This window comes from Schistocerca piceifrons, chromosome 1 (genome assembly GCF_021461385.2).
Source record: "Schistocerca piceifrons isolate TAMUIC-IGC-003096 chromosome 1, iqSchPice1.1, whole genome shotgun sequence".
Classification (NCBI taxonomy): Eukaryota; Metazoa; Arthropoda; class Insecta; order Orthoptera; family Acrididae; genus Schistocerca; species Schistocerca piceifrons.
The window spans coordinates 547,902,922-547,927,780 of NC_060138.1; the positions used below are offsets into that span (position 1 = coordinate 547,902,922).

Consider the following 24,859-nt stretch of genomic DNA (forward strand, 5'->3'; position numbering starts at 1 on the left):
AATTGAATCGAGAATGGTGTTATCGATGAACTTTTTGAAGTTTTAATTGGGTCGTAATTGGTATTATCCTTCAACCTGTCCGTTAGCTCAGCTAAGTTCTCAAAGAATCTGTCAATCTTTTCTTTGCTGTAGCCTGCTGCTGTCCTCATCATTAAATCATCATGACTTTCCATAAAACCACAGTAAAAGCGTATATAAGTTTTCGTTATTGTTTTATTCAACTGATTTTTTTTATTTTAAGGTACTCTGTATATTTGTACACTAGATTTAAGAGCTGACGTTTACTCAAAGATATACACGAAGGTGAGAAAAATCATGGGATACCTAATAATATCACGTCGCACTTCCTTTCTCCCTGCGTGGTGCAGCAACTCGACATGGCATGGACTCAATTCGTTGGAAGTCCGCTACAGAAATACGGAGCTACGCTGCCTGTATAGCCGTCCAAAGCTGCGGAAGGATGTTGTGCACAAACTGACCTCTCGATTATGTCCCATAAATGTTCGATGGGATTAATGTCAGGCGATCTGGATAGCGAAATGATTCGCATGAATCGATGTTTGGAAACAGCAAGTCCATGAACGGCTGCAAATGGTCCCCAAGTAGCCGAACATAACAATTTATCCGTTCAGTTGGCTCAGAGGATCCAGTCCACTCCAAGTAAACACAGCCCACGCCATTATGGAGCCACCACAAGCTTGTACAGTACCTCGTTAATAGCTTGGGTCAATGGCTTCGAGGTCTCGGCACCACACTCAGACCATCAGTTCATACCAACTGAAATCGGGACTCATCTGACCAGGCCACGGTTTTCCAGTCGTTTATCGTCTAACCAATATGGTCACGAACTCAGGAAAGGCGATGCAGGTGATGACGTGGTGTTCTCAAAGGCACTCGCATTCAGTCGTCTGCTGCCATAGCCCATTGACGCCGGATTTCGCCGCAGTGTCCTAACGGGTATTTTCGTCGGACAACCTATATTGATTTCTGCGGTTATTTCACGCAGTGTTGCTTGTCTGTTAACGCTGACATCTCTAAGCAAATGCCGCTGCTCTCAGTCGTTAAGTGAAGGCCGTCGGCGACTGCGTTGCCCGCGGTGAGAGGTAATTTCTGAAATTTAGTATTCTCGGCACACTTTTGAAAGTGTGAATCTCGGAATACTGAATTCTCTAACGATTCCCGAAGTGGATGTTCCATGCATCCAGCTCCAACTACGGTTCCGCTTTAAAAGTCTGTTGATTCCCTTCGTGAGGCCGTAATCACGTCGGACATTGCTTCACATGAATCACTTCAGTACGTATGGCAGTTCGGCCAATGCACTTTCCTTTCATACCTTCTGTACGCCGTACAACCGTCATCCGTATATGTGCATATACTTCTGTCATGTCATTGTGTGCTAGCTGTTTAAGCTTTTCTCACATCGTATAATGCTCTAAACTATTTGCTCCTGAATGTTCTCAGAAACAACTTCTCATTTTCTAAAACAGGTTCCGTGACCAGCTCTTTGCTTCCCCGTAAAGTTTCACGCCAATTACTTAATGTAATTCTTGCAACATTTATCACTTTCACGTACAACTGTGAAAATTTAAGTTTTTGTGGTAACTTTCCCGTCCAATATAACCTGAAACTGCGTTGTCCAATACAAACCGAATGTACTGCCTTGGTAGTTTAAGAACCCCGTTGTTATCAGTAGAGCAGGACATTTTCACACACTACAATACAGAGAATCATATCAGCTGTATCTAAATATGCAATAAAAATCTAGCTGCATCGATTTCCTTTCAGTTTTTGCTCTATTGGGAACAAGTAGGCTGCTAGCTTGTTGATATACAGAATATCTAATCATAAATCAAAACTTATATATACAGTTCTAAAACCAACACTTTATTTACAATGTGCATTCGATATTTTTATATCGCGGAATGTCGATATGCTTTCCTTCGTTTTATCGATGTATCGATGCTATGTTCCAAATATGGAGAACCGATAGATTTTCTTTAAAGTATCGATATATTGGATTCCCGGTAGTTTTAAAATTATCGACAGTTCTACTCACGAGAATTCTATGGTAGAGATGTTTCTCTAACATGGATGCAGAACTTCAAGATGCAGTTCACCAGTATAACGTCAGTAAGTTTAAGTTTTCTAGTGAACAGGAACGTACGTGCAACAGCTAGATTTCTGTTGTAGATTTGCCACTAAATTGCATAAATCATTTCAACTGACACCGACAATTTGTCATTGTTAGGAGTCCATGAAGGCATGGTGGTCCATCAACATAACACTCCAACAACTGCAGATGTAATGGAAGGTGAGAACAGTTCTAATGTTGTTTTGTTGTTGTTTTGGGGGAAGAAGACCAGACAGCGCGGTCATCGGTCTCATCGGATTAGGGAAGGACGAGGATGGAAGTCAGCTGTGCCCCTTCAAAGGAACCATCCCGGCATTTGCCTGGAGCGATTTAGGGAAATCACGGAAAACCTAAATCAGGATGGCCGGACGCGGGATTGAACCGTCGCCCTCCCGAATGCGAGTCCAGTGCGCTAACCACTGCGCCACCTCGCTCGGTATCTATTACATCGGTGCATAAGTTCTTAGCATTTTCGATTTGCTTGTTGGTATAAAGGCTGATTTGCGTTGATTTATCAATTGTCATTTTTTATTTGTAGGTCACTGTTGCTGTTTGAGTTAACCAAGTCCCATTTTGTCATTAGGAGATAGCACGTGGAGCTGTGGACGCTAGAAAATGGAGTACCAAGTAGAGAAATCGAAACGTTTCCGACATATTCTTCTGTTTGAGCTCAACACAAGCGTGACAGGAAACAAGGCAGCCAGAAACATTTGTACCGTTTGTGGGGATAATGTCACTGGGCAGAGCGCGACAAGAAAGTGGTTTTCTCGTTTTAAGGAGGCTCTCCACGTGACTCTCCACGTTCAGGGGGACCTTCGGGGTTTGATGAAGTCGTTCAAACGCATTAACCCACAACCATCCACGTCATTGTACTCGATAACCGAAAACGTGAAGAACTGTCATCATTCCACAATCGTGCGACATTTGCATGCGATGGGAAACGTTCAAAAATCGGGTGTACGGGTACCGCATACTCTAAGCCAAGATCACAAAAATCTGTGAGTTCAAAATGTTCAAATGTGTGTGAAATCTTATGGGACTTAACTGCTAAGGTCATCAGTCCCTAAGCTTACACACTACTTAACCTAAATTATCCTAAGGACATACACACACACCCATGCCCGAGGGAGGTCTCGAACCTCCGCCGGGACCAGCCGCACAGTCCATGACTGCAGCGCCCTAGACCGCTTGGCTAATCCCGCGCGACAATCTGTGAGTGGCCATACGTGCATCTCTGCTTCCTAGTCATCAACTAGTTCTTGACCAACAACAACCGTTCCTATCCTGTATCGTTAATGGTGAGGAGAGATGGCGTCTTTACGCTAAAATAACGAAAAGAAACGAATGGTTGAAATCAAACATAGCAGCAACTCCCAGTACCAAGACTTACTCGCATCCACAAAAGATAGTGTTATGCATCTGGTGGAACAGAGACAGTGTGGTGCAGTACAAATTGCTTCCGCGTGGTGTAACGATCTTTGCTGTCATTTATTGTCAACAACTGCGACGTCTCGCAGGCACAATCCAAAACAATGACAAGGAAGGCTGCGTGATGATGCTATTCCACGATAACGCCCGCCCGCATTCTGCTACACTGACAGAAAACACTGTACACGAATTGGGTTGAAAAGGAATTTCACATTCATCTTATTCACCTGATGTTGCGACATCAGATTTTCACGTTTTCCTCTCTCTATCGCACAACCTTCAAGGAACTTGCTTTCGGGATGAAAATGTGCTCCGATTATGACTCGACGAGTTCTTCGCCCCAAAACCGCGTGGTTTTTACAAGTACAGTTGTTTGTCGTTTGCTTTTATTTATTTGGCGTCCAGGGTTTGTACTCTGTTTAACCATCGAGAACATATGTTTACACAGAATACAAAAATGCGTATACACAGAACTGAAAGTGCAAGCTGCCAACTTTTACCACAAGAAATGTTCAACAAAGAGAATTATAAGTAGATTAGACATATTTGTATGACCAGTTCACATTATTTCTTACATTTAATAGTAAGTGATAAAGATAAATGAAAATATGAGTCCTAGGGATTTTTCCCTATACTCTTAAGAAAACTGACAATCACTTTATACAGTCGAATTTCTTTAGAAGCCAAAAGAGAAGACGCTGATTGAGGGAGAAGGTAGCGCATACTCATCAAAGTCCTCAGAAATTTCGATCGTTCACTGTCAAATTTGTAACATGAAAACAAAATATGGTTTACACCAGCTTCTGACTCGGAATCACACTCACACCCCAACGTTGGCAGATTGTCGTGAATAGTGAAGCAGAATATTTAGTGATGACTTAAGTTTTTGTTATGTGTATCTGTTGTGTTTACTAAACTTATGGAAAAACGCTACAAACTTATGCACCAACCGAATACAAATATTGTGGTGTGAGGGGGAAATAAAAGACGTTTGTACATTAGATCATATTTGCAGAATTGGGTTCTACGCATAATCCTCTAACCAGTAGACAGTGCGTGGCAGATGGTAGTTTGCGCATATCATAGCGGTTTTGTGTGCCATTGAAGCCGGCCGCGGTGACCGAGCGGTTCTAGGCGCTCAGTTCGGAACCGCGCGACTGCTACGGTTGCAGGTTCGAATCCTACCTCAGGCATGGATGTATGTGATGTCCTTAGGTTAGTTAGGTTTAAGTAGTTCTAAGTTCTAGGGGACTGATGACCTCAGATGTTAAGTCCCATAGTCCTCAGAACCATTTGAACCATTTTTTTTTCTTTTGTGCCATTGAAATCCTTTATTCAGCGAGGGAAAAATGACCGTAATCCTCGTCTCGTTCCCTAATCTCTCCCAGGTTATTGCAGTGTCCACATACTGTATAATGCAACCAGTGTATCTGTTATGGTGTGGTGCTTCTAACTGGTTAACTCTTATTACGTTAATTTCAACATAAATATCGTGCAGAATTTTTGCGGTATTGAATAACGTTCCATGGCATTCTTAAATTGTGCCGACTTTCCTCCAAAGAGACAGAATTCTCGTATACCTACTGTCAAACGATATGACACGTACATCAAAACATTGTTATTCTGCCTGAAGTAACAAACACTGATCTCTGCAGAGAGCTTGGGGTCTGGAAATAACAAACGAGTGGAGACTCAATAGGAAATTTTCTTTGGAAAAAATTTTGTTTTATTTGCTGTATCATGAACTGAATGAAAACAGTGTGTGTGTGTGTGTGTGTGTGTGTGTGTGTGTGTGTGTGTGTGTGTGAATGTGAGTGAGTGAGTGTGTGTGTGTGTGTGTGCGTGTGTGTGTGTGTGTCTCCGTTGAGTATCACAATAACTATTTTAAGAGGAGCGTCTATATTTCCAGCCAGTGTTCCGTGTGACAGTCTAAAATTACCTGATGACGTCAGCGAATGTTTCGAAACGTCAGCTGACAGACTAAATGACACATACATCGCCAAAGTGCCGGTGTCAACAAATAAGAAATCCGCCAGATCAAAGTCCAGCAGCACTTCAGGCTGAGTTGACATTTCGGTGGACACCCAAAAAAAAGGCTTTGACATATTGTAACCATTTTTGCTCGGAGCAGACTAAGTTACTGGCGTCGGCGTCAAAACACACGCGCTGCCACCGGCGCCCTCCGCGCTCCCGCTGCCATCTTCAGGTCAGTGGCTCCAGCAGCGACTGCTATCAACACGAAGCGGCCGGATAGTATGGCAAACTGAAAATGCAGCCGAAGATCGTTTGATGGTCGTCTACCTAAGGTTCCGCCTGCCCTACAGGTTAGCATTGTCAAAATATCACCCACACTGCGGAATATTTGACAATGTTACTCACTCTTACTGGAGAAAAGTCAGGAAAATCACAAAACGACCGTTGTCTGAAGCTCCCTAAGAGTACCCAACAGGCGACACACCAAGAATTGGTCGCGAATGCCTCGCTAGTTTTATACAACTTTTATTTTCATTTGATCTGTTCTATGTAAAGTGTTGATTGCACAGTCTGCCCTTGTATATTCTCCGAAGTGTACTGATCGCTGGCTAGAGAATAGTTCAAAAGAAAGAAAGTGTTTGAAGAGGAGCCCTTTGATCTGCTACAAGAATAGAGATTTGATATAGGGGATGGTCGATTTGCAGTGGACAGAGCCGGCCAGAGTGGCCGAGCGGTTAAAGCCGCTACAGTCTGGAACCGCACGACCGCTACGGTCGCAGGTTCGAATCCTGCCTCGGGCATGGATGTGTGTGATGTCCTTAGGTTAGTTAGGTTTAAGTAGTTCTAAGTTCTAGGGGACTGATGACCACAGCAGTTAAGTCTCATAGTGCTCAGAGCCATTTGCATTGGACAGAGCATTGTAGCAGAGATGAACTGGTTCTGAGCTCTAACGCTTGTGGAAGCACCTGCCGAGTGAGCTATGGCGGAATGAGAACGCTCACGCTGTTTTGAAATAAAACAACGGTGCAGTGGCAACGGATTGCCTGTTAGTATTGAGTTTTTCGGTGCACGAACTCAATTTCGAAATGTTGTGTTTTGTTTGTAAGTAAGAACATGCAGGACCAACAAGAAATGTTTCTTTCTTTAAGTTTATGAAACGTATAGGTTAATACTTACTAGACCTTCTGTGATAATAAAGGAAAGCTCAGCCTTGCTGTTTCATGTTGTCCTTTTTTCCTCAGTTTTTATCGTTTCGTTCGTTAACAACCATGAGTATATTAACGTATATTTCAGTTATTAGCTTTCAGATTGATTTATTTCGCAACCCAAATATATCCTATCGTATTAATTTGCTGTAATTATCAATTTTGTTAGCAACTATTGGTGAAAGAAATGCAGAAGTGCTGTCGAGAAGCTGTCCGCCATTGGTGTGTCCAAATACTAATTAGAAAATTATTTCATGAACCTACAGGTTGCCGTCTCTCAGAAACGGAGTCCGACACTCAGTTAACTAACCATAGAGCATAACGCGGCTGACTGATCGCGCTATGCACTCGACTTTTCAAATTTTCGTCCGTGACTTTGCGTTTCTCTCCAATACCAGCCTGGCGTAGTAGAAATCAACATTATTGAGTTGACTTCCACTTTGTTAAGCAGTCAAGGTAGACAGCCGTTACGACTCACAAACACTACATTTTTATTGTTACGTACAACTGACATTATTCTGCATTTTTCAATCTATGACAATGTCTAACACAACTAATGACATTAAAATGTTAAAATATCAACGCGGTATGTTCGAGTTCTATGGGACTAAGCAATTTCGGGTCACACCGAACACAACAGATAGTATCAAAACTTAATAGGGATAAATGGAGAAATTAGTACATAAATGGGGTGAAAATGACTTGAAAAAAATCGTAAAAGAATTAGACTTCTACATTGTCCCTTCCTTTCTGTAGTTATTAATTATTATTATTATTATTAAGTGAAACACAAGAAAGGGATAATATAAGAAATATATACATATCGATTTGTAGGTGGCCAAAGATAAATTAATATTAAATTATGTTTCAAATGAGCGCCATGCTCCCTACAAATTATTTCAAATGCTTTCGGCGAAATGCAATACACGCTAAGTATGGCGTAATGGCGGCCATTTGTTCTCAGTCAAAGATCACCGCCGCTCGCTTCGAAGAGACTGAAAAAATGCTAAATAACTTCTTGCAATTATTAATTCAGGAAAAATTGTTTGCATGGGTTCTTTAAGTAGCACAATGCACTCACTTTTTTAAAATATATTTCCACTAAGCACAGAATACACACTTGAATTATTCGTTACGTACGAGAACAAAGAGAACAAATGCGTACCTGACATATAACAGAAGAAATGATCTGACTCGAAGTGATTATAAATATCTTTTTTCTATTATATGTAATGACAAAGATAATAATGTTAGTTTCGAGAACGTTATGCACTACGATCTCATCTAATATAAATAATGTCTTTTTGTTACAATGCAATAAATGTAGCCTTTGTTTGAAGCTAATTTAATACGTTTTCATAATTAATTTGTCGTTTATGTACATATAATATTATTCACAGTCCTATTATTACTTGCTTCAAATACATCGGCTTGAATATTTCAAATGGGACACTATACTTCCTGAAATGAGAACCAAGACGCACATTAGGTGATAAGCTTTGTTGTGTTGGCAGAAGAGCCAACACCGTGTTACTAGAGGAGGCCGAAATGGACGCCTTTTAGCTCACGCAGGCTGGCGTGAGCAGGGAAGGACTATACTGACGTGAGGTCTGGAACATGACAAGGAATTAGAATTTAGAAAGCGTACGTAGCTAGTTTGATATTTAACTTTAATCCACTAATGATGAACGACGCTCTTGACGGTACATGAGTCACAATATTATCTGTTCAGAAGACATAGTAACTGGATATGGCGCCTTGCCAGGTCGTAGCAAATGACGTAGCTGAAGGCTATGCTAAACTGCCGTCTCTGCAAATGAGAGCGTATGTAGTCAGTAAACCATCGCTAGAAAAGTCGGCTGTACAACTGGGGCGAGTGCTAGGGAGTACGTATACTAACGGACCGCGGCCGATTTAAAGGCTACCACCTAGCAAGTGTGGCGTCTGGCGGTGACAGCACAAGCTTCATGGGAAGACAAAGAGTTTGTCATAAAACCTGTTTTAGGAAATACTAAGCTTCTTTACCGAGAAAATTCAGTTACGAATAGTAAATGGAATTGTCCGATCACATTAAAAATTTAGATAGCCAGCTGATGCGTCTGAGTGAAGATAACTTCTTAAATCTAGTATGAAACTACGCAGAGTAACTGAAAACAAAGGACAGTAAGACAGTGTCTCCATAACCATAATCACAGCAAAGCATCGGTCCAGTAAGACGAAAATGAAGCCGGATACAGACTTTTACGATGATTTCAAGTAAAGAATGAAGACTAAGGCTGAGGATAGCTGGATCCACGAGTTTGCAGCGAGGAGCAGATTTTAACAAAGAACAAGTTGTCATTGACAAACTAAGTGAGCTGAAGGACAAGTTTACAATTACTTATGAACCAATCAAAACATTTTTTCAAGAAAAAGATTTTTTTAACACATTACAATTTCATTGCCGATAGAATCCTCAAAAAATTTAAACTACCAAAATGCAAAGGCTATAGAAATATACAAAGTCAACGAACGTACATTGTTATGGCATCGAAAATATTAACTAACGTATCACAGTATTATTTATAGTCAATAATTTTGAAAATGCTTTGTCGGTTTCCAACCGATCTTCTCCTAATGACTTCTACTCTAGTTTTTACCGATTTACTGCGAATATGGTAATAACTTCATTCTTGACCAGCTTACTACTTCGGTGATAGTGCTAAATGTTATAAGTTTAAGGTAACATTCTAATACCATATATTTTATTTGTCCGTCAGAGTCCGCAATGTAACAAAATTAAATAACTGGACGTAATAATTACTGGGGCCGTAGTAAATTATAACCACTCTTTCATCCAGTTGTTGCGAGAAAATGGAACACTTTGATTGTATTTTTAACAAGAAAAGGTAGTTCTCAGGACAACAGTTCCTCTCCAACGTGATACGTATTCCGTCCCTCGTGTCCTCAAGAGTGTGAGATGGGAATTTAAAACACACTTGTTGTGATCAGGCGAAATTACTTTCGTCCACGCACAACTGTTGGTTCTGTGATTGCTCTGGGAGAAGGTTCATCAAACTAGAACACATGAAATATTAGTTCACTTTATTACACTAATAAATAAAACATTTACTTAACTTTGACACACTTCTTTGCCACATTAGTATTGCATAATTCCAAACTGTCGTAGACTAGCAAATATAACTTGGTGCACTACTGAACAACTGTTCTTATGCAGTGAACAAGTCTATCACAAACATGCGCTATCCAATTTGTCCCATACTATGTGCTGAGTCCTTCAGACGAGGTCATGAACTGGCCAGGTTCTTGGATGCTCAAAGCTATTTGACCTCAGCGTGAGGGCGCTGCGGCAATGGAGGAGAGCGTGGTCTACAGGATTGTTGCAAACTGCAGCGAGCGTTCATTAACACTATGGTATCGATTCACGCTACCGGCTTTGCTGTGGCACCACGATCTCTGGACAATACAACACAGTTTGGTGCTCATTTTTGAAATTCGGTGGAAAGTGAAAAGTTCCTGCAAAATACACTGATGAGCCCATGACCACCTCCCATCACGAGACTGAATTCAGCCTGATGGCACTGCGGGCACCTGAAGTCATAAGCAAAGTATATAAGCAGAGCAGAGACAAATGGGGAATGAATCTAGCGACGATACGGTTGACAATGTGAAAATCCTCTGACTTTTGGGACTTAAATATGGGGCTGATTGTTATGGCCCAGCGCCTGCGAACGAGTATCTTGGCAATGAAGAAATCTTGTAACAAACTATGGCTTACTAAGGGTATAAAAATATCTTGTAACCGGAAAAGGGAAATGTATCTGACAGCAAGAAAGAGTAGTGACCCAGAAACTATCAAACATTATAAAAACTACTGTGTTGTATTAAGAAAAGTTATTAAAAAATCTAGAAGTATGTGTATCATGTCTGAAATCAGCAACTCTGATAATAAAATTAAAACAATTTGGAATATTATTAAAAGAGAAACAGGTCAACAAAGAGCACAGGAAGACAGTATTACCATCAAATTGAATGAAAATTTTACGAACAAAAAGTCAGAAGTTGAAAATATTTTTAATAATCATTTTCTAAATGTTATGGATATAGTAGGATCCAGGTGTTCATTAGAAGATGCTAGGCTGTTAATGGAAGAGGCCATACCTACGCAATTTGATACAATTGAAATCTCACCCACTTCTCCCTCTGAAATTAGGAAAATAATAAACTTGCTTAAAAGCAAAAACTCACATGGAATTGATGGCATTTCCAGCAAAATACTAAAAGCTTGTTCTCAACAGATAAGTAAGATTCTCAGCCACCTGTGTAATAGCTCTCTGGAACAGGGCATTTTCCCTGATAGACTGAAATATTCTATTGTTATACCTTTGCATAAAAAGGGGGATAGATCTGATGTCAACAATTACCGTCCAATCTCCCTTCTAACAGCTTTATCCAAAAATTTTGAGAAAGTAATGCATTCAAGAGTAGCTTCACGTATCTGTAAAAATGAAGTACTAACAAAATGTCAGTTTGGTTTCCAGAAAGGTTTTTCAACAGAAAATGCCATATATGCTTTCACCAATCAAATTTTGAATGATCTGAATAACCGAACACCACCCATTGGGATTTTTTGTGATCTCTCAAAGGCTTTTGATTGCGTAAATCATGAAATTCTGCTAGACAAGCTCAAGTAGTGTGGCATGAGTGGGACAGTGTACAAATGGTTTAATTCGTACCTAACTGGAAGAGTGCAGAAAGTTGAAATAAGTAGTTCTCATAATATGCAGAGATCAGCACATTCCTCAAACTGGGGAACTATCCAGAATGGGGTTCCACAAGGGTCAGTCTTGGGTCCTTTGTTGTTCTTAATATATATTAATGACTTGCCATTCTATATTCATGAAGAGGCAAAGTTAGTTCTCTTTGCTGATGATACAAGTATAGTAATCACACCAGACAAACAAGAATTAACTGATGAAATTGTCAATACTGTCTTTTAGAAAATTACTAAGTGGTTCCTTGTAAATGGACTCTCACTGAATTTTGATAAGACACAGTACATACAGTTCCGTACAGTGAATGGTATGACGCCATTAATAAATATAGACCTTAATCAGAAGCATATAGCTAAGGTGGAATATTCCAAATTTTTAGGCGTGTCCATTGATGAGCGATTAAATTGGAAGAAACACATTGATGATCTGCTGAAACGTTTGAGTTCAGCTACTTATGCAATAAGGGTCATTGCAAATTTTGGTGATAAACATCTTAGTTAATTAGCTTACTACGCCTATTTTCACTCATTGCCTTCATATGGCATCATATTTTGGGTTGTTTTTTTTTATTCGTGTCAGAAGCACCATGGATACAGGAATATAAAAAAATGAATAGCACACAGAAAAAAAAATTAATTACAGGCATATGAAAATATATCTAAATATATATACAAATATGTGTGCACAGAAACAAAATGTTATAGGCATTTGGCCCATAAGTGGGCTACGTCGACAGCATTTGGGGTTGCCAACATCAGATCCTCTAAAGTGCAGTGTGAAGGACATTCAGGGCAGTTATACATGTGCTGGGTCGTCTGCACCTCTCCACAGTCGCAGAGATTAGATGTAGTAGAATATCCCCAATTCAGAAGGTTATCTCTTGACCGTGCAGTGTTGGTACGTAGCCTGTTTAGTGGTCTCCAGACCACCCAATCCTCACCGCAACCTGGTGCCAATTCTTCCTTTGGTTCCATCCAGTGCCCTTCTCCCAACCGCTTCCATCTCTCCACCCTAGATCCAGGTTGATCGCTAAAATCTCCGGTTGCTCTGAGAAAACTGCGTCTAGATTTCAAGCGTTTGGTGGCTGGCTGAGTTTTGTGGGGTAATTCATCACTGAGGAATAAAGTATTTATTGCACAAAAGCGTGTAATCAGAATAATAGCTGGAGTCCACCCAAGATCATCCTGCAGACATTTATTTAAGGATCTATGGATATTCACAGTAGCTTCTCAGTGTATATACTCTCTTATGAAATTTGTTATTAACAACCAAACCCAATTCAAAAGTAATAGCAGTGTGCATAACTACAATACTAGGAGAAAGGATGATCTTCACTATTCAAGATTAAATCTAACTTTGGCACAGAAAGGGATGAATTATACTGGCATTAAAGTCTTTGGTCACTTACCAAATAGTATCAAAAGTCTGACAGATAACCAACAAGTATTTAAGAAGAAATTAAAAGGATTTCTGAATGACAACTCCTTCTACTCCATAGAGGAATTTTTAGATATAAATTAAGAAAAAAAAGAAAAAAATATTAAAAAAATATAAAAAATAAAATAAAATAAAAACACAAAAAAATAAAAAAGTTGTTATATTAACTTAAGTATGTTGTTAAATTAACTTAATTATGTCATGTACTGGAAAACTTGACTCGTTCCACATCATTACGAAATATCGTATTCATGATCCATGGAACTAATATTAATCTAATCTAATCTAACCTAATCTGGTTGGCTTCCTGCGTGCTACTGTCATCAGAATATACGGAAAGTGTTTGACTGATAGTGAAACCACGAGTATGCGACAAGGTGTTGGACGTGCACCCCTCATCACAGAATATCGAGGTCGGAGGCTTGCCTTCTCTGTTCTGTAAAGCTGGATAGGCGCCGATTTTCGGCAAATCTGACAACAGGATACAGTGCTGATGCACGGTCAACTGTTTCGGAGCTCAGTGTTCAGCACATATTGAATAACGTGGGACTTAGCAGCAGACGAACCTCTTGTGTTTCCATGTTTAGCTAGTGACATCGTCCATTACCTGATTGGATTTCGGCACTGTATCATCAAAATTAGACCATGCATCAGTGGAAACGTGTCACCTGGTTAGAAGAAAGGAGTTTCTCGTTACACCACATCTATGGTCACATCCAGGTACCCCGTCATCCAGGCGAACGGCTCTTCGAAACATGCACCACGTCATGGACACTGCCCTTGGGGGCAGTATTATACTATGAGGAACGTTCACTTGGGCCTCCATGGGACCTGTGGTGGTAATCTATCCCCAACGGCAATGGCATCTTTTAGTAGAAAAACTGTCCACGCCAAAATGCCAGAATAGTGCTACAGAGGACCAAAACAAACGACTTTTCCAATATGAGAAGGCAAATATACATCCTATGAATCACCGATTTTTCTCATATTTCGCACGACTGTAGTTCGTACTTCGATGTAACAAATGCTGTTCTAATACAATGTGCTTCCCAAGCATTTTCGAGAAAATGAGGCTTAAAGATATTAAGAACCTGTTGAATACCACATGTGGAAGTGCTATCCCTCGGGCATTGGCGACAGAGCATCCAGCTAAAAAAGACTGTCCGCACTGCATTCCAGATGTCGTCATTTTTTTTTCTTCCTAACTTCACGTTAACCATTCGCATCGCTACAGCGAGTTACTTTTTCGGAAAACGCAATACAAACTCGCACCAACCATATTTTATGAATTACACTTTTTGACACTCGCATGATTTTTAATAATACTAATTGAAAACAGATCTCAGCAACATTTAAAAAGAACAACTGTTAAGAAACAATTTTTGATAGGGACATAGGTACGACTAGGAACTGCCAGCTGATGCAGTACGAGGGAGTGAAAAGTAATGCCCTTTTCACGAGATGGTATTTCTCTCCATTGCTGCAACAACGTAGAAGTACTGTGCAGTCGCTTCAGGAGACTTTCGGCTTTTCGATAAAAGCATTCATCGTCAAACTGACATTACGGTGGGCACTTCGGTGGTAAAATCTCATTGCTTGCCGCTCTGTCTTGAAAGAATCCATCCTACAATACTGGATTCGTCGTTGTAGCGATACAAATGCTGGTGGAAGACGAGGCGATAACATAGTAACGGGCCACCGCCTTAGTCAGGACGGGTAGTATTCACCTTTCTCTGTTTCAAACAAACCACACGTGACTGTTATCAGAAAAGGCACTAGCAAGACTTCGGAAAAATTTTAGTTCAACTTGTTAACTGTAGCAATCATCTTACAGAAAACTAGTAATTAAAAATAATACGGGAGCTATTTGAAAAGTAAGGTCCTGTCGGGTTCCAAATGGAAATCACAGTAAAAATCTGATGAAGCTTTGCACAGATGTGTTGGGCAGTGTCTCTAGTATTCCCGTAGATCGCAACACGTCGCTCCTTTCAGTTTTGAGCGCAAAGTGAACACGGAAAGGTGCCTAGAAAATTGTATCTCCCTAAGCATGAGGGTCTGGTGAGAGATTTCGCTTGATGCCATGCAGCCCACATAATACAACTGTTACGGTTTCTTTCTTCATAACAATTCTCTGCCGCACTTTGCAGAGGCAATGAAGATGCTCCTGCAGATTTACTATGGCAACTGTCTCATCATCCGCAATACAGCCCATAATTTGGCTCCCCCTGAGTTTCATCTCTGCTCACATGAACCGCTGGCTATGACGCAACATTTTGGCACAGACAACTAGCTGTAGACCAGCGTAGAGAATTGGTGGGAAGCACAGGCCGCGTCCTTCTGTGACGAGGGTATTGGAAGGTTGGTAGAACGCTAAACAGATGTCTGAATCGGAGCGGTGACTATGTAGAGAAGTAACTGGAAGGTGTAGCTAACTGTTGGAAATAAAACATTTTTGAGTTTCATAGTGGTTTTCATTTTCCCATCGGTCTGACCTCGCTTCCCGAATAGCTCTTGTACTATAAAAAACGCATACGATAGTTTGCGGGGACGCGGAGGGGGGGGGGGGGGGCAAGACCTGAGAATATGATTTTAAATGTTTTGAAAGATGAACGGCGACTTGAAAGCAGCCATATGAAAGTTCCAGTGCCAACCCTGTCAAGAACGTACGTAATACCGACTTTTAAACCATGTTGCGAAAGAAAAATATCCATGTAAATTGTATTTTTGCCTTTCTCTAAGAGCTAGGGTAGGGGGACCGCCCCCCTTCCTCACGAGTATGTGGCCCTTGGCTGTTGCAGGCTGGAATACGTACGGAATCGACGTTTCGACCCAGTGTAGTTGTGTAAGAGATGCCAATTGATTTCAGCAGGTGCAAGATAATGCTATTTTCTCAGTTTTTTAAGCCAATGGTATAGTTCTCATCTTGTACGTGAGCTGTAATATCGCAAATGTCTGATGATATTGTGTCACGTTTCTTGTGATTTTTTGGATGAAAGTAACTGAGTTTCGTTTTTCCCAGACGATGCTAATATTTTTTTCTGGTCGCACACGTACATAACGTAAGATTTAGCTATTTATATTTACAAATTCAATAGAATTAAGAAATTGAGACAAAAAACTTACTGTATGAATCTTTTTTCGTTGCATGTTAAACATAACCGATATGGATGGGAAGAAACATTGAAGGATGTGCCATACGGCAGCAACTGACTGACTAACTTAACAGGAAAGCGACGACAACATTATCCGCCCATGGTGAAAGACAGAGGTCGCACAATATTTCAGCTCACTTTACGAAATGATCAGCAGTTGGAATTAGCAAGTAAAAAATCAGTGTTAAGCGGAAATGTTTGTAAAGAAAAGTATTTAAGAACGATTAATATCTAAATCGCCTACTTGCATGTCCTGTTAAAAGAATCGTACATTTAACATAATATGCAATGGCAATAATGTAATTATCAGTACACTGAAAGTTTTTTACTTATTTCTTTATTGGCCTCCGGTGTATCAATACAGCCAGTCGAAATTTACATGGCTGCCTATCGTTTTGAAGGCATCACCCTAATTTTTCTACAGTTTTTGAGGAATTTAAAACATAAACTTGATTGTCATTGATAATAACCCATAATTCAATACAGGGGACTCCATCTCTCATGCACCGTTCTCGACGAGATGTTAAACCCAAATCTTCCTTCTTTGCTTCTCAGATTAACTGACAGTAGTGACTATTTAAGAAAGTTTGTGCGTGTTTGTTAAAACCGAGACTTAGCGACGTAGCGCTGTTGTTAGCATAATGGACTCGCATTTCGAAAGAATGACTGCTCAAATCCCCAATCCCCGTCCGGTCATCCAAATATACTTTTTTCGTGATTTCCCCAAATCACTCCGGACAAATGCCGGGATGGTTCCTTTGAATGACCGCACTGTCGGCGGGACGTTAAAGACTAGTCTTCCTTCATTTTCTAAAAAAAAACGAGACCAAGTTTTTTTAAATTTTGTTCCAGTAGATTACAAATTGCATTCCGTGGATTTCATTTCTTTCCTGTCCGCACCCGGTAGTTGAGTGGTCAGCCGGCACGGTAACTCAGCGTGTTCGATCAGACAGCTGCTTGGCCTCCGTAATAAAAAAACTGAGTGAAAAGATCAACAACGAACTTGAGCGGATGTCATCTGGCGTCCGCAACGACCAAACACAACAACGAACAAAATGCAAAAAAATAACAAAAAAATAGTGGTCAGCGCGACAGAATGTCAGTCCTAAGGGCGCGGGTTCGATTTCCGCCTGGGTCGGAGATTTTCTCCTCTCAGGGATTGGGTGTTGTGTTGTCCTAATCATCATCGTTTGATCCCCATTGACGCGCAAGTCGCCGAAGTGACGTCAAATCGAAAGACTTGCACCCGGCGAACGGTCTACCCGACGGGAGGTCCTAGTCACACGACATCGAATAGATTTCTTTCCTGCGCAGCATAATTATTATTATTGTTTCTTTTTATGTCACGGTGATAATAGTAGTATTTTCCCCAATGAAAGTTTTTGTTTCTTGATTCAGGTGAAACATAAGCTCAGTTTAATCACAGTTCTTTCCGGCGTCTAACGTGTTGGCTCGTCGGAATTTTACGTCGCACTAGCTAAATTTTGTGATGGGAAAAACCGACCGGTTAAAACCGATACAGGTATTTTAATTCTGAATAAATGGTATTTTTCAGTATTTATTTGCCCTCGGTTAAAACAGGCGTTTTTAATTTTTGACTAATAACCGGGTAAAAGAAACGAAATATCAAAAATCCATAGCAGCAGTACTAAAATTTAGTTTTTAAATAAACCTTTCTTAGAAAACGAGTAATTTTTATTCGTAAAATTCCCATTGATTTGAAATGTTGTGTTATTATATAAAATGGGAAAAGCTACCGGTGATACTTCAATAACAATGCCGACAGATTCGAGTGATAAATACATCGCATGAGAATGGGTACAGCGCTGCTGCGAGAATAACGTGCCTTCCACCATGTGGGGCGGCCTATTAGCCCTCAAGCGCTTACGTGCAGTGTGCAAGAGTCGCCCCCATCTGGCCTATATGCTAGTTTCTCCTTGTCATCGTCGGACATTAACTGCATCACATGAATGGCACCATCCCTAGTCTGGAAGTATTTTATGAAGTCGGTATCAATAAAATACAATGTTCCATTTGTTTTAAAATATTAAAAACGGGAAGAGCCACAAGAAACACGGGACATCACATGAAGAGAAAACTTAAAACTTAACAATTCACTTACAGTTTATGATGAAAACAGAAGGTAGCTGATGTGACTTCTGAAATTTTCCCGGCGTATTTCTTCTTCTAATAATTTCCGGCTATGCAGCCGGATCCCGTCGACATTCTGCCACGATATTTCGGCCCAGAGACGTCCGGCCATCATCAGGTGAGTACACAACTACTGAAGAGCCCAGGTGCAGTCGCGGTATTTATGCCGAATCTCGCGCATGCGGAATGTACTGGCATCCTACAGCGTATGCGTCAGGTGTTGACATGCGCGGCATAGCCGAGTTGTACGTGCTGCCCTCGGTGGTGAAAATAAAGGTTCATCTAGTCATTGAGTATCGAATGACACTGTCGATTCCGCTGTGATTGTATAATTTTCATTGGGACATTCAATGGAATACAATGGAACAAAAATTTTAGCCCCGGTTTTTGGGATTCCGTAATCAAGGAATCAGTGGAAATACGTCTTGCCAATAATCTTATAAATCGTGACAACGGCTTTCAGCTGGATAAAAATTGGAATTCTGTTATTAAAATCATACAATCACAGCGGAATCGGCAGTGTCATTCGATACTCAATGACTATATGAACCTTTATTTTCACCACCGAGGGCAGCACGTACAACTCGGCTATGCTGCGCATGTCAACACCTGACGCATGCGCTGTAGGATGCCAGTACATTTCGCATGCGCGAGATTCGGCATAAATACCGCGACTGCACATGGGCTCTTCAGTAGTTGTGTACTCACCTGATGATGGCCGGACGTCTCTGGGCCGAAATATCGTAGCAGAATGTCGACGGGATCCGGCTGCATAGCCGGAAATTATTAGAAAGAAGGTAGCTGATTTGCTGCCTGTGTCTACACAATATGACTTGATCTTCTCTTAGCCCTTGAAAACGGACAGCCGGCCATGGTGGCCGAGCGGTTCTAGGCGCTACAGTCTGGAACCGCGCGACCGCTACGGTTGCAGGTTGGAATCCTGCCTCGGGCATGGATGTGTGTGATGTCTTTATGTTAGTTAGGTTTAAGTAGTTCTTAGTTCTAGGGGGCTGATGACCTCGGATGTTAAGTCCCATAGTGCTCAGAGCCATTTGAACCATTTTGAAAACGGACAAATTGACACGAAAAACAGTCCTTCCACCTCAGTTTTCACCCTTTAGCACTGATTATTCGTAATGCGCAAATGGTGTTGTGAGCCTAGGTTGAAACATAATTTTTGAGCAGAGCTACAGAAAAGTAGAATCAGTAGGAGAATACTGATGATTTTTTGTAGCATTCAACCACTTATCACTTAGCGAGATAAGCAGCGAACGATGGACGGAGTAAGGTTTCTTTTATTCGCTTATTTAATTTTGTATTTTGATTCTATGTATCTTGAAACTGAGAGAGTCAAAAATTTTCTGACTTTGTTCTGTTTCCACGTTTGTTGCGAGAAATAACAGGAATAAAAATTGAAACTCAGTTATTCCAGTAACCGATTATTTTGAGCGATTTTAATAAATTAAATTGGAGTTGTAAAAAACCGACATAAACGAAAACCAGTTGTTTCACCGATAAGAGCCATCCCTAACGTGAGTTCGACGCAAGATGTAACACGATTTTTTCTGTGTTACTAAGAAATGGAAATGTAGCCCTACATTACACCATACGGCACGCGATACAAAATTTCTCTAGTACGGAGCAGTGTAGCTTTTTTCCTGCGGTACGTAAGTGGTAATGAGAGGAACAGAATTAGATTTCTTGGTATACAGGGTGTTTCCGCAAGAGTGTGCAAAAATTTAATCGGACGTAGATGTTCAGGAGTGGAATTAAAATTCAAGATGAAAGGATATTAATGACACGATTCGCTGTTGACATTGCCGTCCTGAGCGAAAGTGAAGTAGAATTACATGATATTCTGCATGATATTCTGCATGAAATGAACAATCTAGTGAGAACAGAATATGGATTGAGAGTAAATCGAAGAAAGACGAAAGTAATGAGAAGTAGCTGAAACGAGAACAGCGAGAACTGATGGTCACGGAGTATATGAAGTTAAGAAAGTTTACTATGTAGGCAGCGAAGCAATCAATGACATATGAAGCAAGGAGGACATCAAAAGCAGACTAGCACTGGCAGAAAGGGCATCCCTGGCCAAGAGAAATCTACTATTATCAAACATAGGCTTAATTTGAGAATGTACGCCTGGAGCACATAATTGTATGGTAGTGAAAGACGGACTGTGGGAAAACTGGATCAGAAGAGAATCAAAGCATTTGAGATGTGGTGCCACAGGCGAATGTTGAAAAATAGGTGGACTGATAAGATAAGGAATGAGGAGGTTCTGCGCAGAATCGGAGAGAAAAGGAATATATGGAAAACACTGACAAGGAGAAGGGACAGGATCATAAGACATCTGTTAAGACATCAGGGAATGATTTCCAGGGTACTAAAGGGAGCTGTAGAGGGCGAAAACTGTAGGGGATGGCAGAGATTGGAATACATCCAGCAAATAATTGAGGAGGGTAGGATGCAATTTCAACTCTGAGATAATAAGGTTGGCACAGGAGAGGAATTCGTGGCGGACCGCCTCAAACCAGTCAAAAGACTGATGACCAAAAAAGAAACCACGTTACTGTGTACTTTTTTATTTACATTGGTTACAGGTAGCTGTAAATACCATCACTGATACAATGAACGTACTATTTGTACCGTGTCTTAGAAAATGTGCTGAAACTGACGCCCATCAACCTCAATGCAAGCATGACATCGGCGAACAAGGTTCTGACGCACCCAGACAAATATCCCTTGCGTGTTTCGAATCACATCACAGACAGCTACAATTCTGCCAAATAATTCCATCTCCGTATCCACTGGGATCTCATACACAAGTGACTTTACATATCCCCATAGGAAATCATCAAGGAGATTCACACTGGACTCGCATTCGGGAGGACGACGGTTCAATCCCGCTTCCGGCCATCCTTATTTAGGTTTTCCGTGATTTCCGTAAATCGCTCAAGACAAATGCCGGGATGGTTCAAAAATAGTTCAAATGGCTCTGAGCACTATGGGACTTAACTGCTGTGGTCATCAGTCCCCTAGAACTTAGAACTACTTAAACCTAACTAACCTAAGGACATCACACACATCCATGCCCGAACCTTTGCGACTTCCTTCCCCGTCCTTCCCTAATCCGATGAGACCGATGACCTCGCTGTCTGAGCCGGCCGGAGTGGCCGTGCGGTTCTAGGCTCTACACTCTGGAACCGCGTGACCGCTACGGTCGCAGGTTCGAATCCTGCCTCGGGCATGGATGTGTGTGATGTCCTTAGGTTAGTTAGGTTTAAGTAGTTCTAAGTTCTAGGGGACTGATGACCACAGCAGTTAAGTCCCATAGTGCTCAGAGCCATTTGAACTATTTTTGAACCTCGCTGTCTGGTCTCCTTCCCCAAACAACCCAACCCAACCCAAGGAGATTCGGGTTAGGTGACTTCGCAGGCCGTCGAATAGGACCTCCCCTTTCAATCCAGTGATCAGGAAACCCACCATTGAAATGGTTATGGACATTCATACTGAAGTGAGGCGGTGTACCGTCATGTTGTATCCACATTCTCTACGAACAACCAAAGGCACCTTCTCCAGCAACTCAGGTAGAAATCTCTGCACGAACCTCAAGAACAGGTGGCCATTCAGACGGCCACGTAGACTTCGTAATAATCAGGCTCGTGCTCCATGTTTCCCTGCAGGAAATAAAGAATGTTAATGTAAATAAACAGCACAGTACGTGTAAACTTGAGTGAATGATAATTAGAAATAAGTTGGAAAATAGTAAAGCTTATTGTGATGTATAAACAAAGTTACATGCGTAAACAATATTACGCCACACGCGGTATGTCGGATTCGCAGACTTCTAAGAGCCACCACATCAAAAATCACTTAACTAAGAAGATTTTGTTATGTATATTTCAGAACTGTCCAAATTTAGTTCGGCTTTATTACTCAAATAACATCCACTCCACGAAATATTTTTCAATTTTTCTGTCATATTCTACCAGAAATATTTCTTTTGTTTGCGTATATGGTTCAGCTGACCGATCTAACGTGACGCCAGCTGCTGTGTCCTTCAACAGATAAATGTTCGCGTCATGTTCGAAGTCTGATAACACACGGTCAGCCACTGTAAATGGCCTTTTACAACGTTTCTGCTAAATAACAACCGATTGACATTTACAGAAATGCTTCGCCATCACTGTACAGTGTTTGGCAGAGGTTTCCCTAGAGACGCTCTAACCCGGCAGTGACAATGAGAAAACTGAGCTGCCTTACATTTCTCTCCGCGCCGTCAGTGAAAACAAGGCCCTCTCCTTATGCAGAGTGTTTACTGGACGGACGTGACTGGGGATTCAAAAGACGGCGGACAGTCCTCAGCGTGGAAGCGCCGCCCTGTGGCCCACGAAATGAGTCAGTGCGGTGGTCGCCCCACTGCGTCTGCCTGTGTATGCTCAATGTCGCCCGCAGCCGGTACACACGTCACGCACCTGCCGCCGTTCACGCACTTTTTATGTTCACTCTCTGGGCTGTATACGCACGTGAAACTGGTACTGACTCGTCCACCTTCCGCTAGGAGCCCGAGATATATAAACTCTGGACGACCAGTGCAATTATAATTTCGCTTCCCTATTCAGCTACATTTATTGTAACGTGTACCTCTGCATAACGTACAAATGATTTCAGAATGTTCAAATGGCTCTGAGCACTATGGGACTTAACTCCTGATGTCATCAGTCCCCTTGAACTTAGAACTACTTAAACCTAACTAACCTAAGGACATCACAAAACACCCAGTCATCACGAGGCAGAGAAAATCCTTGACACCGCCGGGAATCGAACCCGGGAACCCAGGCGCGGGAAGCGAGAACGCTACCGCACGACCACGAGCTGCGGACTGCAAATGATTTCATGTAGCTTAACATTTCTTCAGAACCCATGTCATGTGAGTACTTTTAAGTGCTGCTCTAGTATTAATTACAGCCACCCAACGCTGAATTACCAAACCCTAGTAAAATTTGCGATTGTTTTTGGTAGCAAATCGAGGTTCCCGTATTGGCATTGTCAGTATAATGTGTACTCGGTACATTTTGCACTTATTTTGTATATGACGTACCACTGGAGACCTTATAATTGTAATTAACTAGTGCATAGACTATAAATTATGAGTTCAAAAAAAAAAAAAAGTTGAAATGTGTGTGAAATCTTATGGGACTTAATCTGCTAAGGCCATCAGTCGCTAAGCTTACACACTACTTAACCTACATTATCCTAAGGACAAACACACACACCCCTGCCCGAGGGAGGACTCGAACCTCCGCCGGGACCAGCCGCACACTCCATGACTCAGCGCCTGAGACCGCTCGGCTAATCCCGCGCGGCCAATTATGAGTTCCTTTGAATAAAATATGGAATAGTAAAATTTACGATGGTTTAGTAACAATGTAACATATTCCCCCCTTTAATGTTCTAGGGTTAAGCACTTGATGTGTCCTTTTGGAAAGTGAAAATTATAAATAACATTTAATGCAGGTACTCGCTTCTATGCTGACGTCTTGAAATTAGTTTACAGATGCTTTTGTAATCTTGTTGTCAAGAAGTCCTGGGTTGTAGGTGGACATTAGAACACTAATTTGCAGCTAATCCATTCTTTTTTATTTTTCTTCTAAACACATTTTCTAAAAATTTAGCCCACAGATCAGATACTCGAATTTTTTGTAGGAAAATTCACATAAATAATTCTTAACATCTACATGGCAGTCAAAATAACAACTGACATGCTGAACCACCTACGGTTGGCGCGCTTTCTGCTTATGTACAACATATAGTTACGCGTGCGAACATTCAAGAAGGTAAAATATATCCCACTACAAACAACTTTCTGAAGAAAACTGAATTACCATTAATATGGACATGTTTTCAAACTGCAGTCTAATTGTAACAAAAAATACAGTTTCTGCTTTTTTAAATTAAATTCTCATTTATAAACCAAGGTTCGAAAAGTAGTGGGCCGCGCGGGGTTGCCGCGCTGTCATAGGCGTCTTGCCATGATTCGAGCGGCTGGCCCCGTCGGAGGTTCGAGTCCTCCCTGGAGCATGGGTGAGCGTGTTGTCCTTAGCGTAAGTTAGTTTAAGTTAGATTAAGTAGTGTGTAAGCAGAGACCGATGACCACACCAGTTTCGACTCATAGCACTTTACCACGAATTTCCAAATTTCCGAAAATTAGTGAGATATTTTACTATATTATTTTGATATATTTGTTTAAATAACATGTTTTCACCAAACGAATTTCGCAGTTCGACTCATGAGACATGTAATTAAGTGTTAAGCAATAAAATTTTGTTCGGTACCTTTTATGTAACAATTTGATAATTTCGAAGTTTCGTTTTTTCATTTTAAATTTAGAAGAATATGTAAAAGTAAGCGCATTGTTGACTGCAGGTAATTTATTTTTTCCCCTTTTTTTTCATTTGTTTATTCAAGAATTAATGATAGGATGACTGTACAGTGTTTACATATTGTACAAAAAAAAAAAAATGCTCGAATGGCTCTGAGCACTATGGGACTTAACTGTTGAGGTCATCAGTCCCCTAGAACTTAGAACTACTTAAACCT

At 41.0% G+C, this 24,859-nt stretch overlaps 1 pseudogene; it reads right to left on the reverse strand.

Annotated features, from left to right (window-relative positions):
• LOC124748670 overlaps window positions 1-5,631 on the reverse strand; it is a 44,329-nt pseudogene extending 38,698 nt beyond the window's left edge.
• Window positions 5,632-24,859: the final 19,228 nt, after the last annotated feature.